The sequence below is a fragment of the Rattus norvegicus genome, chromosome X (assembly GCF_021556685.1).
Source record: "Rattus norvegicus strain SHRSP/BbbUtx chromosome X, alternate assembly SHRSP_T2T, whole genome shotgun sequence".
Classification (NCBI taxonomy): domain Eukaryota; kingdom Metazoa; phylum Chordata; class Mammalia; order Rodentia; family Muridae; genus Rattus; species Rattus norvegicus.
In genome coordinates this window covers 156,916,511-156,934,127 of record NC_141554.1, presented here as the reverse complement: position 1 = coordinate 156,934,127, position 17,617 = coordinate 156,916,511, and the positions used below count along the sequence as shown (strand labels likewise).

The 17,617-nt window shown below is 38.0% G+C and overlaps 1 protein-coding gene and 1 pseudogene across 2 annotated transcripts in view; both read right to left on the bottom strand.

The window, feature by feature from the left end:
• Positions 1-17,617, bottom strand: part of Aff2 (ALF transcription elongation factor 2) — a 504,495-nt gene that overhangs the window by 305,263 nt on the left and 181,615 nt on the right. The gene's annotated exons all lie outside the window — the stretch shown is intronic.
• On the bottom strand, positions 727-5,031 carry LOC147998396 (large ribosomal subunit protein eL13 pseudogene; annotated as a pseudogene).

The following is a 17,617-nucleotide window of genomic DNA, read 5'->3' as shown; positions in this document are numbered from 1 at the left end:
TTTACCATTTTGATGGTTTTTAAAATCCAAATTGATCTGTTGGCTAGGACAGCATGAAAAACAGCTCTCAACATTAGTCTAGCAATGTAGAAAATTCCTTTTCCTTGATGGAAATACATAAAAAATATGGTAGCTATTGAGAATAGAAAAATATGTTTGGTGTTTGACAATGTGACTAAATGATTCTTATTAATACATTCAGTGCCAAACTCACTGAGAGGTTACTGTTATCTATATTTTACATAGGTGAAAACAGAGTGTAAGAACTTGAGAAATGTGCCCAAAGCAAAAAACTAATGGAAATAAGTTGAGCTGCAACTATGACTCTGACTCTTTCCCTAATCCTTGTTCAAGAATTGTGTTAAGTATCAGTGCATGGATTCTCTCAAAAAACCATAGGCTATCTTCAGGAAGTCAAAAACATTGTTTGCATAGTTCCACTTATTCTAGAGAGAGGAGCTAAATAACTTATTAGCACCTTGAACTGTTCTGAGACTCTCTAAGTTTATAAAGGACCATGTCTTCTGCTAGTGCCTTGATACAGTTCAGTGAGGTTCAATACGTCCCTACAGACATCCTAGATCTACTGTCATCCTTTTCTTATGTCTGTATGCATTTCATGCTCTCATGGGCTCCACTGGCATTGAAACCCTGCTAATTTACCTTCCTTTGGTGGTGGTAGAGGTGGTAGTGGTGGTGGTATGTGCATTTCTCCCTGCGATACACAAATTTCTTTGTTTTTGGTTTTGTTGGTTTTGGGTTTTTTTTCTTTTGCTTTATGGAAATTTTATTGGAACTCTCTAACCATGCATTATATTTTTCTTTTCAACATCTTGTTCTGCAGCTTCCTTTGCCATTTTGGCTTGGATGCCAAAGAGCCTGGCATTGGCACAAACCATGTGAAGGCTGACAAAATCCTTAAAGTTCTTCTCTTCTGTGATCAGTCTGGCCTTTTCCTTTAATATACATCCGGAAGGGCATCACAGGTCCTGTTAGCTGGTTGGCCAATTTAAATTCTTCAGCACAACTTTCTCCCTTCTGTGGAGCAGAAGGCTTCTTGGGGTAGAGTATGAGCTTGGGGCAATACTCCTTCAGGCCCTGCACGTTGGCCTGTAGTGATTCAATGGATTTGTTTCGCCTCCTTGGGTCCACAGAGATGCCGATGGTGCGAGCCATTTTCTTGTGGATACCAGCCAACCTGAGTTCCTCTGGGCGGAAGCCCCTGTCATTCCGGCCTTGGTGTGGTATCTAACTGTAGGGCACCACACAATGGGCCTGATTGGACAAGACAAGGGGCAGTGTGGCGCGCTTTAACCTGCCGGGCCTTGCTTCTGTGGATCTTGTGTGCTGGCTGATTGAACCAAGTGTCCTGCTGTCAATCTTTGTGGAAGTGAGGCTTCGGGATCATGGCATTCCAGCTGGGTGCTATGGGTGCGTGGAGACTATAACTATTGTATTTTCAATATTATCTCTTATAGTCTAAAAATGTACATATAGTAGAAGCTTGGCAAAAGCCTACTGGTGTTGATTTGTTCTCTTATCAAGTTGTACTTAATAAAACTGCTTAGTATGAATATTACTGACCGCATTCCTCTCTCTGAAGTTCAAAGGATTCTCTAGTTATGAAAAACCCCAGATTAAGAAAGTCTTGTGCATATATGAGTCTTATATTTTTGCCTTGTTACTACACTTCCACATACCTATTTTCTTATGATTATTCTTTAATTATGATCATATATGTGATGACCATGAGATTCATTCAGTTACAAAACATTGTTAAGGAGAACTGAGAAGAAACCTCTGTAATTGAAATCAAAGAAAAATGATCATGTCTTTTAACATTTTTGAGCCCTAACAAAGTTTAGAACTGTATCGTACACATTTATGTGCTCAATATTAATAACTGGATGAATAATAGCTGGATCAACTTTTCCAGGAAATTACTTTTGTTGTTCACAATGGCCAAGAATAGGCTAGCTGTATTGCTTTCATTTTTAGCAATACTGAGTTCCTTAGAAATATGAGTGCTTTTTCAGAATTACAATGCTTATGGGTTTATAAACTAGTTTTGACTGGTATATATGTAAGGAAATAATCACCTGCTGAGCCATAATTGAAATCAGATGTCACATAAATGACACCCAGAATTTACAAATATGCCTCCTCCAGTGAACAGAAGTGACAAAGCATACAGTTGAATGTCCTATGGCCTGGGCTTTACACATTCAGGAAGGCAGGTAAGAAGAAAAAAGAGATAGACAAAGAGAGCATCAGCGATACACTAGTACAATTTTAATTGATTGGTCAGATGCATGGGGAGTAGGCCTCCCTTGCCATCAAGAATGCTTCAGTAGTACAGGATACCATAACCTGGGCTAAGATTCCATCCCATTTATCTGGAAAGTCATTCTCTCATTGGCTTTAAGAACTTCCAAATGCTACATAATGAATAATTAAAGGGAAATTGGAAATAAATAAGAGTCCTTTAAAGTTATGTTCACAAGGCATCTCTATCCCATTTAAAATTTAAGCCTAATTGTAATGTCCACTGCAGAGAAAGTTAATACTAATTATTGAAATAAATATGGTTTATAAATTAAATGGCTATGCAAAATCGGAACTGCAGAATAGTAGTAAAATCAGAATGGTTTTTTCTAGCTCTAGTATCATATCCTCTTGATTTATGAAGATGTAATTTTAGACACCTATTAGTTAAACCTTTTTAACTTGCACCATTTTGAGTTTACAATTGAATCGTCATTGAAAATAACACGAATCTCTCCCTAACGGTGAACAAGTATGGTCTCTGCCAGCTTTTGTATAGCTTTAAAGGTATGTGATTTTATGATTTATAAATATATTCATCTACCTATATAAATGGCATAATAAATCATTTTATAATTAAAAGTAATAAACAATATCCATATTTTTTCAGCATTTCTCCTCAATGCAATATGTCATTTAGTGTTCCAAAGTATTACTAAGTAAGGCATAAAAATACTGTCATAGGTTTGATGAACTCTGCTTCAGAAATTAACTATGGTTTACATAAACAAAGTCACAGCTCTTGCCCTCAACGTGCTTTCTTCCCCGTCTCTTCCTCTCCACATTTCTCTCTCTCTCTCTCTCTCTCTCTCTCTCTCTCTCTCTCTCTCTCTCCCTTCTCCCCCTCTTTCGCTGTCTCTCTGTCTCTGTCTGTCTCTGTCTGTCTCTGTCTCTGTCTCTCTCTCTTTCTTTCTGTCTCTCTCTTTCTCTCTCTCACGCACACAGGCATTCTCTCTCTGATGCTGGCCTCAGTCTTTTTATCATGTTACCCTTTAAATGGTAATTCCAAGAAATATCTGAAACAGGCAGAAGCTAGCTATGATTGTCTTTAGACTCTCAAATAGCCATAGGTCTAATTCAAAATACAGATGTGAGATATTTTCTTAAATTGCTAGATTCATGTTTCCAAGAATATACTAAGTAAAGATCTAACATCTATATATTCAAAGTGTGGAAAACCATCAAGTGTCATGACCTACTTATTTTTGAAGCACTTTATTTGAGGTCAAGGTCCTATCTGTGGCCTTGAAAGACCTTTCAGAACAAGTAATGTATAGATCAAAAGATTGAAAATGTATTGTTAATGAGCCAGTAAACTTGTGCCATTCTTCCTGTAGTAAGATCATTTAACTGCATAAATAGAACCATTGCTATTGCCAGTCTTGCCACCACTCCCAGCCCCCACTCAAGAGACAAAGATGACTCCATTTTCTAGACATAGTGCAATTTCAACTCTGTGTATTAATTGCATATAAACTGTTTTGTAAAGTGTTTACTTTTATCCCCTTTTAGCTAACTGCATGGATTTGGAAGTAGAGTTCTAAAGTTTTGATTGTACAATCCGTTGCCATAAATGGCTTTTAGTAAAACCTCCTATCTGGCCTCTGGATTCTCCATTGAAAAAAGTGACCCTTTCAACTTCCAAACTCTTCTGTTCTATAGTAATGAAATATAAGAAAATGTATAGGCATTAATGAGAGAATTTCAAGCACATGGAAGTGGATTAGCAAACTTTAGCAAATACATTATGATTAATTTCTCTATATTAGAAAAATCACAATTTCAACCCAAGAAACTGTAGACTCTAAAAATGTTAGACACTTAATTGTATTCTTTTTCCCCAGCTTCCACAACCAAAACTTCATTGACCTTACTAGAATTCAATGACCATAATCACGAAATATATCAAGCAATATGTGAGATAACAATTTATATGGTCGAATGAAATAACCCTATATTAACTCCAATTCCAAGGACATGGTTGATGTATCCCACAATTTTACATCAAGTGGGTTGAGGCTGAGTGCAATGGTACCAAAATTCTTCATTCTAAGTCTGTAACTCTTTCAGACAGCTTCAGTCTAAAGAAGAGAAAGGTAGGAAGAACAAAAGCAAAGGTCATAACTCTCACTACAACTGAAAGCCTTCATGCCTATGATTTTTTTCCAGAAATATCCAACATAATTTCTGATGTTTGTGAACTCCTATAAAATTATTCCGAGATAAGTTATTAGTTTCTAAGTATCAAATAAAAATGTCATTTGTGTGAAATAAATTCTTCATGGATGCAAAAGAATTAATCAAGATTTTTGCACATAGATTTACACAAGAAGTTCCATGTAACCATTAACATAACAATGTTTAAATCTATGATATCATGATGGTATGGTAATAAAAGAGATAAAAATAGAAACTTACCTACTTTATGAAGATCTGAGTTTCAAGAGAGCAATCTTATATAATGGTACTATTACATTGAACAACCTCAATATTATTTTATATCTCTTTTCTAGCTTGCTCTTAATAGCCAATCTAATTGGCTACTTGATGCAATTGAATCAACTTTAAAAGTCTATCTCAGAAATGCTTCTAGTTCAAATTGCTAGCATTCTGTCCTGGCATATTGCAACAGCTTACTCACCTCTTGTCTCTAGTCTTAGCAGCCTTCTGAGGCTTCTGACACCCTTTCTCCCATTCTCCTGCCATTTTCTTCCTAACATGACTTTTGTAAAGTCATCACTCACGAAGCTCCAATCTCATACCTCTAAATGGATTAAATTTTTGCCTTATTGCCAGGAACTGGCACAGCACTCTTGATTTTTTTCCAGCTATTTTCCCTCAGAACTCTTCCAAAATTGCTACATATTATGAATTCCAGCATCATCAGGCCCACTTTTAACTTGCTCTGAGTTTGAATCATGAAAATGTCACAAACTAGTTCAATACCTAACATACAGTTATTTGGAAAAGCCTTCTGAAATACCCCCAGACACTATTAGATATCCTCTCTGCTTCCACAGAAGATTAAACATCTTCATTCCCCACTTAACTCTGTATGATTCTTTTCCATCTTGCTTCTATATTTCCTGATTTAAACTATCAACAGAGAGAATTTATCAAATTAGGTTTCTAGTTTGTAGCATAGTGTCTGATATAAGTACTTAATAAATGTATTTCTCAATGAATGAAAAAGAATAAAGCATAAAATAAATATAGGGTTTTATAAAATAGTTATTGTTTAAGGAGTCTTTCTATAAGTATACATAATCCATGGTAATTGAAATGTGACATTGCACTTTATATTTGTTCTTGGACTAATTTTTCCTTAGAGCATTCAAAAGCCTGTCCTATTCTACACATAATCAAGATATGTTGTGGAGTCAGACTAAAGTCTCTTCTGCAAACCCATTTTACCTATTAACCTTGAGTGAGAAGGAAAGTTAGATTTTTCTATCTTACCAAGAATCTGCAGGCTATATTTATTCCAATAAACAAGTATAGCCACACAAAGGCCATTTGGATGCCTCAATTTCAGGAGAACATTCTTGCCAGTTTCTTGGGTAGGTTTGCATGGAAAGACTAGAACTGTACAGGTAAAAAAGAAAAGAGAAAAAGAAAGAAAAGAAGAAAAACAAAAGAAAGAGAAAAAAGAAAAAGAAAACCTCCCGAGTAAACTTACACGAAGTCCTGGGTGAATACAAAAAAATCTTGACACATGAAAATATCAAAAAAGAGTTGTACTTTCAACACAGCACCATCTCTTTACCCAGCTCCAGAATTATTTCTCACATGGTATTCCATCTGAACAGTGATCCCCGAAACTATGTGATACGGCAGTCAATACTAACCTCTTTCAATAAAATTGCAACACTTTTAAAGTTGTATTATGCCCCCCATTTGAAATAGTGATCTGCCATCATACCTTTAAGTCATAGGAAGCTGGGTATATATATGCAGTCCATTTCAGGTGGCTAAGATACACTTTTTATCAACACAGGCATTACTCAAATGCCTTAGATCAACTTCCCTTCATCCTTAAAGCCATTTAGTCAGATCTTTTCCTACCACTCTTTCATTCTATACCACCTAAGAACGTAGGGATTTTCTGAAGCAGCAATCCATCACTTTCCAGCATTCCTCTGTACTATAGGATTTAGTATTTATTTACAACTGATGAAAAAGTCACTGTCTCTACCTACCCTTGGTAAGCATATTTATCAACTCCATATACTAAATAGTTTGTGAGGTCAGTGTAGTGGAGAAGCTCCAGCATTTGAGAGACTATTATCCCCTGAAATTGCTTGTCGTTGGGTTCAGATTTTACTGGTCTTTCATCTGTACCTAGATTCATCGTAATAATATTGGGATTTCGGCCACAAAAGTCTTGGTTGTTAGCTGTGCTATTTGGACATACTGTTAAATTATCTCAGCAAAGTGACAGAAACTCTGAAATCCTATGTGTGAATCAAAACATGTCCTCTAACAAGTTGTATCATATGTTACTCATTTAAAAATATGGAAAATGCATGGCTTCTTAACATATTTGTAAATGAAAAACATGTGACTATAACCTGTTTGCATGAGGAAAACTATTCCTTTTGTATGCTCAACCAAGCCCAGACTTTTGAAATATAAACCCCAGGGGATTTTAAGTTAAGCTGAATTCAGCTCATTATATCCATGCTCTATATGCGCTAACAGAGAAGCTATTTTTAGAAGAGTAACCAATTGTGCATATATTACTCTACCGTCTTCTAAATGCCATAGAAGAAATAACACTTTGCACCTAGATTTCAGGTCCAGCATGATCACCTGTGTTGATCTCAACGGCTGTGTGATTTTAGTCAAATAAAACTTGGTTGCTTTGAGACTTGGTTCCTTCATACATGAAAAGGGGATAATGATAATTTTAGGTCCTGTTGGGAGCAGGTCAAGATGAAACATTGTATTACAAGGAATAGGCGTTGTTTCCCATATTGCAAACTCAATAATGTCAATCAAAGCATACTCCATTTTTAAAACAATGGTGAATTAAAGATTAATCACCTTTGCAGTAAATATAAATACTAAACACTCAGCACCCATGAAATTTTTTATAAGTCATCTCTAGAACCCTTTGTATTTATTATTTTAGTGGGATCAATATGGTTATTTACCTGCCAATTTTTCTTATTATTTAACACGGAATGAAGGCTATCCTTTTTTATGGCTATCTCAGCAAGTACTGAACTAATGAGTCCAGTGATAACAAGATGATTTGGTACACACATTACAAAGGCTTATCCTGTCACTTTATACTGAACCTGTTCAAATATGTTTTTTAGATATAATACAAAGCAGATATTCTCTGTCCTCCATTATTTTAGTGAATGGTAACAAAATGATTACAAGGCTATTTGATGATTCCACAGCTTAGTGCTTTTGAATGAAATGCACCATGTACCTATTATTAAAAGTTGAACGTTGCTCTAGGCTTAATTTCAAATTATAACCCAAATATACTCAGTTTACTCATATTTTCCCAGTATCAATAACTCCTAGATTATTGTAAAATGTGGTGATGAGGAGTGTAAAGAGTGATATGCTCCCATTCTGTCTCCATGTGGATAATCTTGGGAAACTGGAAGGGACTGGTTAAACTTACGTTAGAAACAAAATCGAGTTAGACTTACCTTGCAAGGAGAAATGCACCTTCAGTGAACTAGAGACATTCTGATCTCACCACGGAACCAGTCTAATCCTGTGTGACAGGAGGTCCAGAAATGAACCTCTCAAATTTGCAAACCAAGGCAATCCAGTAGATCCTGTATGCCAGCATAAGTCATTGATATTATGCTTTGTGACTATACCACATATTCCCTCATAGACATATTTGCTTTCCGTTGTCTCATAAAGATTTACTAAACTGAATAAATAGTGATCTTTTAAGTTTTATCATTAATAATGGTGATCACTTAAATTTGTATAACACACTAGAAGTTGTATTACAGAATGAGGATTAAATAGTCTTTTGGCTTATTTTCATTCACAAAAAATTACTAGCAATGACAACATATTTAAAAACAAAGGACACCAAGAATAATCTGTGGAAAGCAACTGTCCTTTAACTTTGAGAAATGAAAGGCTGATGTAGCTGACAGTTGTTCAGGGGGCTGCTGGATATATTTCCAAAGAAAATGTTGCATATAGGAAAACAGTAGGACTTGGAGAAACAAGAAAGGGAAAAATCAGGAAACCAAAATGGTGTCAATGCCAGTGTTTCTACATACCACTGTTGATTAGTTCTAATGGGCAAATGAAGGGAGGAATGAAATAAATGAGCAGCAAGCATACACACTAGAATAGGCTTTCCCGCTTTTTCTTGGCTAGAGCTTTAAGGCATCTCACAGAGGAAAAGCTGCAGTATTGAAAAGAAAAAAATATAATGTTCTTTCTTATAAGGGAGCGGAGAACACACATAGGTGACTCAGAACTTCCCGGTGGGATTCTAAGGAAAATTAGCTTGTTGTAAAATACACCATAAATTTAAATAGGTTTACATTACTTTCCCCTTCCCTTTCCTCCTCCAACCCCCTCCCATGCCTTTTACTCACCAATTGATGGTGTCTTTTGCTTTAACTGTTATTGCTAAATATATCCACATGTATGCATGTATATGCACAAATTCATAATACAACCTACTGTGTTCATATTTGTTGTTATTTATGTTCTCAAGGATTACCATATTATATTGGACAATGAATAAGAAGACTTGATGTGGCTTTTTAGAGTTCTCTAATTAACCATTAAGTCAGAGAAACTGAAATGTCTAGTGGATAATTGTATTCTGACTGATTGCCACACTACCTATACATTCAACATAAAGAGTATTGTTTATTGTTGTTCTGACTGTTGTTTAGCCCTATCTCACCTTGGTCCTACAAACTGTTAGTTGTAGACAAACATGTCTTTCCCTAGAATATGTTTAGAATTTTTTATTGTCTTCCAGTTTTCTATGTGTCATCCCCTCTATCTACTAATGATATGCATATATATGACTTGACATACAGATTTGTAATTTGATTTAGCATTCAAGATCAAGTTCAAAATCTTTCTTTCAATCATTGTCTGTAAAACTTTGACTAGCTATTTCTATATACCAGTGATTTATAGAGCAATCCAACTATTTTAGGAAAGGTGCCGGCCTTCTCACCTCAGAACCCCTTTCCTCTTTACTTAAACGAAATAGTAAGAGTCCTCTTCTTGCATCAGTGACCTCACAAGAAATGCAGGCTATCCTTTGCTATCCTGTTCAAGTGCTCTGGTGGACTGGCTTCATTTAACTTCAGAAAACACTAAAATTAGGCAAAGCCAGAAATGATGTGTTTAGGAAAATGACTGTGAATATCATTAAGACTAGACAAGTTAGAATGTTTCATTCAAAATCTTTAAAAAAGCACAACTGTATGAGGACAAAATATTCTGTATTCTACACATGTGTAGAAACTTTTTTCTCATGTCTTGAATGTGTACGACCATACAGAGTGTGTCTATTCTTTTTTTGTAAGATTTATATTAGGCCACTTATAGCTGAAGCTGAATCCTTCTTTACTTCCCTAAGAATTAAATACACATCCAGTGAAAACACAGAAGATGTATTGCAGACACATCTAAACCAACATTGGAGAGATTCCAGCATTCTCTATAATAGTCACAGAAGGGATAAAAGTTTACCATTAACATCATGGTAACTAAAAATAAGTATTCTTACATGTTCATGTACAAGGCATAAAAATAAAAGGCATAATCATGAATGTGAACAAAATTTTTCAGCTAGGTGACAAAACTTCACAATCATTATCTATAAGTCCCATTAAACTTTTGTACAAAGTTCCTAGTTGTTAGGCAATTGGAGTCATCAGCAACCTTAATAAAAGCAAACAGAAGTTTGTGTAGCAAATTAGGATGATGTCACTCTATATGTTAGTGCTATGCTCGCAAATGTTTTTTAAGATACTCAGCATGAGATACTGGATTTCCCATATGTAAACAACACCAATAAGAAATTGAAATTGGACACAAGGAAGCAGAATTTCTCTAGGACCGGGCACGTTCTGTGTTTACCGGAAGTCCCACACCCTCGGATCCCGGCCCTCAGCAGCTCTCTGCTCCCAGAACCGGTGAGAGAGAGACCCAACCGCCTGGTCAGGTGGGCACTCCTGAGGCTGCAGAGCGGAAGAGACCACCAACACTGCTCACCCCTGCCCACATCCCTGGCCCAAGAGGAAACTGTATAAGGCCTCTGGGCTCCCTTGGGGGAGGGCCCAGGAGCAGCAGGACACCTGCCAGAGACACCGCCGGAACCTGAAAGAAACAGACCGGATAAACAGTTCTCTGCACCCAAATCCCGTGGGAGGGAGAGCTAAACCTTCAGAGAGGCAGACAAGCCTGGGAAACCAGAAGAGACTGCTCCCTGCACACACATCTCGGACGCCAGAGGAAAAAGCCAAAGACCATCTGGAACCCTGGTGCACTGAAGCTCCCGGAAGGGGCGGCACAGGTCTTCCTGGTTGCTGCCGCTGCAGAGAGCCCCTGGGCAGCACCCCACGAGCGAACCTGAGCCTCGGGACCACAGGTAAGACCAAATTTTCTGCTGCAAGAAAGCTGCCTGGTGAACTCAAGACACAGGCCCACAGGAACAGCTGAAGACCTGTAGAGAAGAAAAACTACACGCCCGAAAGCAGAACACTCTGTCCCCATAACTGACTGAAAGAGAGGAAAACAGGTCTATAGCACTCCTGACACACAGGCTTATAGGACAGTCTAGCCACTGTTAGAAATAGCAGAACAAAGTAACACTAGAGATAATCTGATGGCGAGAGGCAAGCGCAGGAACCCAAGCAACAGAAACCAAGACTACATGCCATCATCGGAGCCCAATTCTCCCACCAAAACAAACATGGAATATCCAAACACACCAGAAAAGCAAGATCTAGTTTCAAAATCATATTTGATCATGATGCTGGAGGACTTCAAGAAAGACATGAACACACTTAGGGAAACACAGGAAAACATTAATAAACAAGTAGAAGCCTACAGAGAAGAATCGCAAAAATCCCTGAAAGAATTCCAGGAAAACACAATCAAACAGTTGAAGGAATTAAAAATGGAAATAGAAGCAATCAAGAAAGAACACTTGGAAACAACCCTGGATATAGAAATCCAAAAGAAGAGACAAGGAGCTGTAAATACAACCTTCACCAACAGAATACAAGAGATGGAAGAGAGAATCTCAGGAGCAGAAGATTCCATAGAAATCATTGACTCAACTGTCAAAGATAATGTAAAGCGGAAAAAGCTACTGGTCCAAAACATACAGGAAATCCAGGACTCAATGAGAAGATCAAACCTAAGGATAATAGGTATAGAAGAGAGTGAAGACTCCCAGCTCAAAGGACCAGTAAATATCTTCAACAAAATCATAGAAGAAAACTTCCCTAACCTAAAAAAAGAGATACCCATAGGCATACAAGATGCCTACAGAACTCCAAATAGATTGGACCAGAAAAGAAACACCTCCCGTCACATAATTGTCAAAACACCAAACGCACAAAATAAAGAAAGAATATTAAAAGCAGTAAGGGAAAAAGGTCAAGTAACATATAAAGGGAGACCTATCAGAATCACACCAGACTTCTCGCCAGAAACTATGAAGGCCAGAAGATCCTGGACTGATGTCATACAGACCCTAAGAGAACACAAATGCCAGCCCAGGTTACTGTATCCAGCAAAACTCTCAATTAACACAGATGGAGAAACCAAGATATTCCATGACAAAACCAAATTTACACAATATCTTTCTACAAATCCAGCACTACAAAGGATAATAAATGGTAAAGCCCAACATAAGGAGGCAAGCTATACCCTAGAAGAAGCAAGAAACTAATCGTCTTGGGAACAAAACAAAGAGAATGAAAGCACACAAACATAACCTCACATCCAAATATGAATATAATGGGAAGCAATAATCACTATTCCTTAATATCTCTCAATATCAATGGCCTCAACTCCCCAATAAAAAGACATAGATTAACAAACTGGATACGCAACGAGGACCCTGCATTCTGCTGCCTACAGGAAACACACCTCAGAGACAAAGACAGACACTACCTCAGAGTGAAAGGCTGGAAAACAACTTTCCAAGCAAATGGTCAGAAGAAGCAAGCTGGAGTAGCCATTCTAATATCAAATAAAATCAATTTCCAACTAAAAGTCATCAAAAAAGATAAGGAAGGACACTTCATATTCATCAAAGGAAAAATCCACCAAGATGAACTCTCAATCCTAAATATCTATGCCCCAAATACAAGGGCACCTACATACGTAAAAGAAACCTTACTAAAGTTCAAAACACACATTGCACCTCACACAATAATAGTGGGAGATTTCAACACCCCACTCTCATCAATGGACAGATCATGGAAACAGAAATTAAACAGTGATGTTGACAGACTAAGAGAAGTCATGAGCCAAATGGACTTAACGGATATTTATAGAACATTCTATCCTAAAGCAAAAGGATATACCTTCTTCTAAGGTCCTCATGGTACTTTCTCCAAAATTGACCATATAATTGGTCAAAAAACGGGCCTCAACAGGTACAGAAAGATAGAAATAATCCCATGCGTGCTATCGGACCACCACGGCCTAAAACTGGTCTTCAATAACAATAAGGGAAGAATGCCCACATATACGTGGAAATTGAACAATGCTCTACTCAATGAAAACCTGGTCAAGGAAGAAATAAAGAAAGAAATTAAAAACTTTTTAGAATTTAATGAAAATGAAGGTACAACATACCCAAACTTATGGGACACAATGAAAGCTGTGCTAAGAGGAAAACTCATTGTGCTGAGTGCCTGCAGAAAGAAACAAGAAAGAGCATATGTCAGCAGCTTGACAGCACACCTAAAAGCTCTAGAACAAAAAGAAGCAAATACACCCAGGAGGAGTAGAAGGCAGGAAATAATCAAACTCAGAGCTGAAATCAACCAAGTAGAAACAAAAAGGACTATAGAAAGAATCAACAGAACCAAAAGTTGGTTCTTTGAGAAAATCAACAAGATAGATAAACCCTTAGCCAGACTAACAAGAGGACACAGAGAGTGCGTCCAAATTAACAAAATCAGAAATGAAAAGGGAGACATAACTACAGATTCAGAGGAAATTCAAAAAATCATCAGATCTTACTATAAAAACCTATATTCAACAAAATTTGAAAATCTTCAGGAAATGGACAATTTCCTAGACAGATACCAGGTATCGAAGTTAAATCAGGAACAGATAAACCAGTTAAACAACCCCATAACTCCTAAGGAAATAGAAGCAGTCATTAAAGGTCTCCAAAACAAAAAGAGCCCAGGTCCAGACGGGTTTAGTGCAGAATTCTATCAAACCTTCATAGAAGACCTCATACCAATATTATCCAAACTATTCCACAAAATTGAAACAGATGGAGCACTACCGAATTCCTTCTACGAAGCCACAATTACTCTTATACCTAAACCACACAAAGACACAACAAAGAAAGAGAACTTCAGACCAATTTCCCTTATGAATATCGACGCAAAAATACTCAATAAAATTCTGGCAAACCGAATTCAAGAGCACATCAAAACAATCATTCACCATGGTCAAGTAGGCTTCATCCCAGGCATGCAGGGATGGTTTAATATACGGAAAACCATCAACGTGATCCATTATATAAACAAACTGAAAGAACAGAACCACATGATCATTTCATTAGATGCTGAGAAAGCATTTGACAAAATTCAACACCCCTTCATGATAAAAGTCCTGGAAAGAATAGGAATTCAAGGCCCATACCTAAACATAGTAAAAGCCATATACAGCAAACCAGTTGCTAACATTAAACTAAATGGAGAGAAACTTGAAGCAATCCCACTAAAATCAGGGACTAGACAAGGCTGCCCACTCTCTCCCTACTTATTCAATATAGTTCTTGAAGTTCTAGCCAGAGCAATCAGACAACAAAAGGAGATCAAGAGGATACAGATCGGAAAAGAAGAGATCAAAATATCACTATTTGCAGACGACATGATAGTATATTTAAGTGATCCCCAAAGTTCCACCAGAGAACTACTAAAGCTGATAAACAACTTCAGCAAAGTGGCTGGGTATAAAATTAACTCAAATAAATCAGTTGCCTTCCTCTATACAAAAGAGAAACAAGCCGAGAAAGAAATTAGGGAAACGACACCCTTCATAATAGACCCAAATAATATGAAGTACCTCGGTGTGACTTTAACCAAGCAAGTAAAAGATCTGTACAATAAGAACTTCAAGACACTGAGGAAAGAAATTGAAGAAGACCTCAGAAGATGGAAAGATCTCCCATGCTCATGGATTGGCAGGATTAATATAGTAAAAGTGGCCATTTTACCAAAAGCAATCTACAGATTCAATGCAATCCCCATCAAAATACCAATCCAATTCTTCAAAGAGTTAGACAGAACAATTTGCAAATTCATCTGGAATAACAAAAAACCCAGGATAGCTAAAGCTATCCTCAACAATAAAAGGACTTCAGGGGGAATCACTATCCCTGAACTCAAGCAGTATTACAGAGCAATAGTGATAAAAACTGCATGGTATTGGTACAGAGACAGACAGATAGACCAATGGAATAGAATTGAAGACCCAGAAATGAACCCACACACCTATGGTCACTTGATTTTTGACAAAGGAGCCAAAACCATCCAATGGAAAAAAGATAGCATTTTCAGCAAATGGTGCTGGTTCAACTGGAGGGCAACATGTAGAAGAATGCAGATCGATCCATCCTTATCACCCTGTACAAAGCTTAAGTCCAAGTGGATCAAGGACCTCCACATCAAACCAGACACACTCAAACTAATAGAAGAAAAACTAGGGAAGCATCTGGAACACATGGGCACTGGAAAAAATTTCCTGAACAAAACACCAATGGCTTATGCTCTAAGATCAAGAATCGACAAATGGGATCTCATAAAACTGCAAAGCTTCTGTAAGGCAAAGGACACTGTGGTTAGGACAAAATGGCAACCAACAGATTGGGAAAAGATCTTTACCAATCCTACAACAGATAGAGGCCTTATATCCAAAATATACAAAGAACTCAAGAAGTTAGACCGCAGGGAAACAAATAACCCTATTAAAAAATGGGGTTCAGAGCTAAACAAAGAATTCACAGCTGAGGAATGCCGAATGGCTGAGAAACACCTAAAGAAATGTTCAACATCTTTAGTCATAAGGGAAATGCAAATCAAAACAACCCTGAGATTTCACCTCACACCAGTGCGATTGGCTAAGATCAAAAACTCAGGTGACAGCAGATGCTGGCGAGGATGTGGAGAAAGAGGAACACTCCTCCATTGTTGGTGGGATTGCAGACTGGTAAAACCATTCTGGAAATCAGTCTGGAGGTTCCTCAGAAAATTGGACATTGAACTGCCTGAGGATCCAGCTATACCTCTCTTGGGCATATACCCAAAAGATGCCTCAACATATAAAAGAGACACGTGCTCCACTATGTTCATCGCAGCCTTATTTATAATAGCCAGAAAATGGAAAGAACCCAGATGCCCTTCAACAGAGGAATGGATACAGAAAATGTGGTACATCTACACAATGGAATATTACTCAGCTATCAAAAACAACGAGTTTATGAAATTCGTAGGCAAATGGTTGGAACTGGAAAATATCATCCTGATTGAGCTAACCCAATCACAGAAAGACATACATGGTATGCACTCATTGATAAGTGGCTATTAGCCCAAATGCTTGAATTACCCTAGATCCCTAGAACAAACGAAACTCAAGACGGATGATCAAAATGTGAATGCTTCACTCCTTCTTTAAATGAGGAAAAAGAATACCCTTGGCAGGGAAGGGAGAGGCAAAGATTAAAACAGAGACTGAAGGAACACCCATTCAGAGCCTGCCCCACATGTGGCCCATACATATACAGCCACCCAATTAGACAAGATGGATGAAGCAAAGAAGTGCAGACCGACAGGAGCCGGATGTAGATCGCTCCTGAGAGACACAGCCAGAATACAGCAAATACAGAGGCGAATGCCAGCAGCAAACCACTGAACTGAGAATAGGTCCCCTATTGAAGGAATCAGAGAAAGAACTGGAAGAGCTTGAAGGGGCTCAAGACCCCAAAAGTACAACAATGCCAAGCAACCAGAGCTTCCAGGGACTAAGCCACTACCTAAAGACTATACATGGACTGACCCTGGACTCTGACCCCATAGGTAGCAATGAATATCCTAGTAAGAGCACCAGTGGAAGGGGAAGCCCTGGGTCCTGCTAAGACTGAACCCCCAGTGAACTAGTCTATGGGGGGAGGGCGGCAATGGGGGGAGGGTTGGGAGGGGAACACCCATAAGGAAGGGGAGGGGGGAGGGGCATGTTTGCCCGGAAACCGGGAAAGGGAATAACACTCGAAATGTATATAAGAAATACTCAAGTTAATAAAAAAGAAAAAGAAAAAAAAATAAATTGAATACCAGAGCCTGACAAATACAGAGTCAGGTGCTCACAGCCAACCATTGACCTGAGATCAGGGTCCCTAATGAAGGAGTTAGAGAAAGGACTGAAGGAGCTGAAGGGGTTTGCAACCCCATAGGAAGAACAACAATATCAACCAACCAGACCCCCCCGGGAGTTCCCAGAGACTAAACCATCAGACAAAGAGTACACATGGAGGGAGCTATGGATCCAGCCACATATGTAACAGAGGATGGCCTTGTCAAGCATCAGTGAAAGGAGAGGCCCTTGGCCCTGTGAAGGCTCAGTGCCCCCGTGTAGGGGAATGCCAGAGTGGGGAGATAGGAGAGAGTGGGTGGGTAGGTGGAGGAACACTCTCATAGAGGCAGGAGGAATAGGGAAGGGCTAGGGGGACTCCACAGGGGATATTGGAAAGGGGAGAACATCTGAAGTGTAAGTAAAGAAAATATCCAATAAAAGGGGAGGGGGGGAATCGACTGAAATTGCAACAAAATCCAAGCTATCCAAATGAGCATTTTCATCATAATGCAAAATGTAAAATAAGATGGAAAATACAATAAAACTAAACCTTTGGAACAGAATCATGTATAAAGGTCTATTTATTAACAATTTCATTTTAAGAAAACATAATTTGCAAATGACTTTGAGTTTCTCTTGGGTATAAATAAAGGCTTTACTATTTTCAGTTGCACTTTCTAGAAAATTCTTCTGTAGCCAACTATATAGTACATTGCTC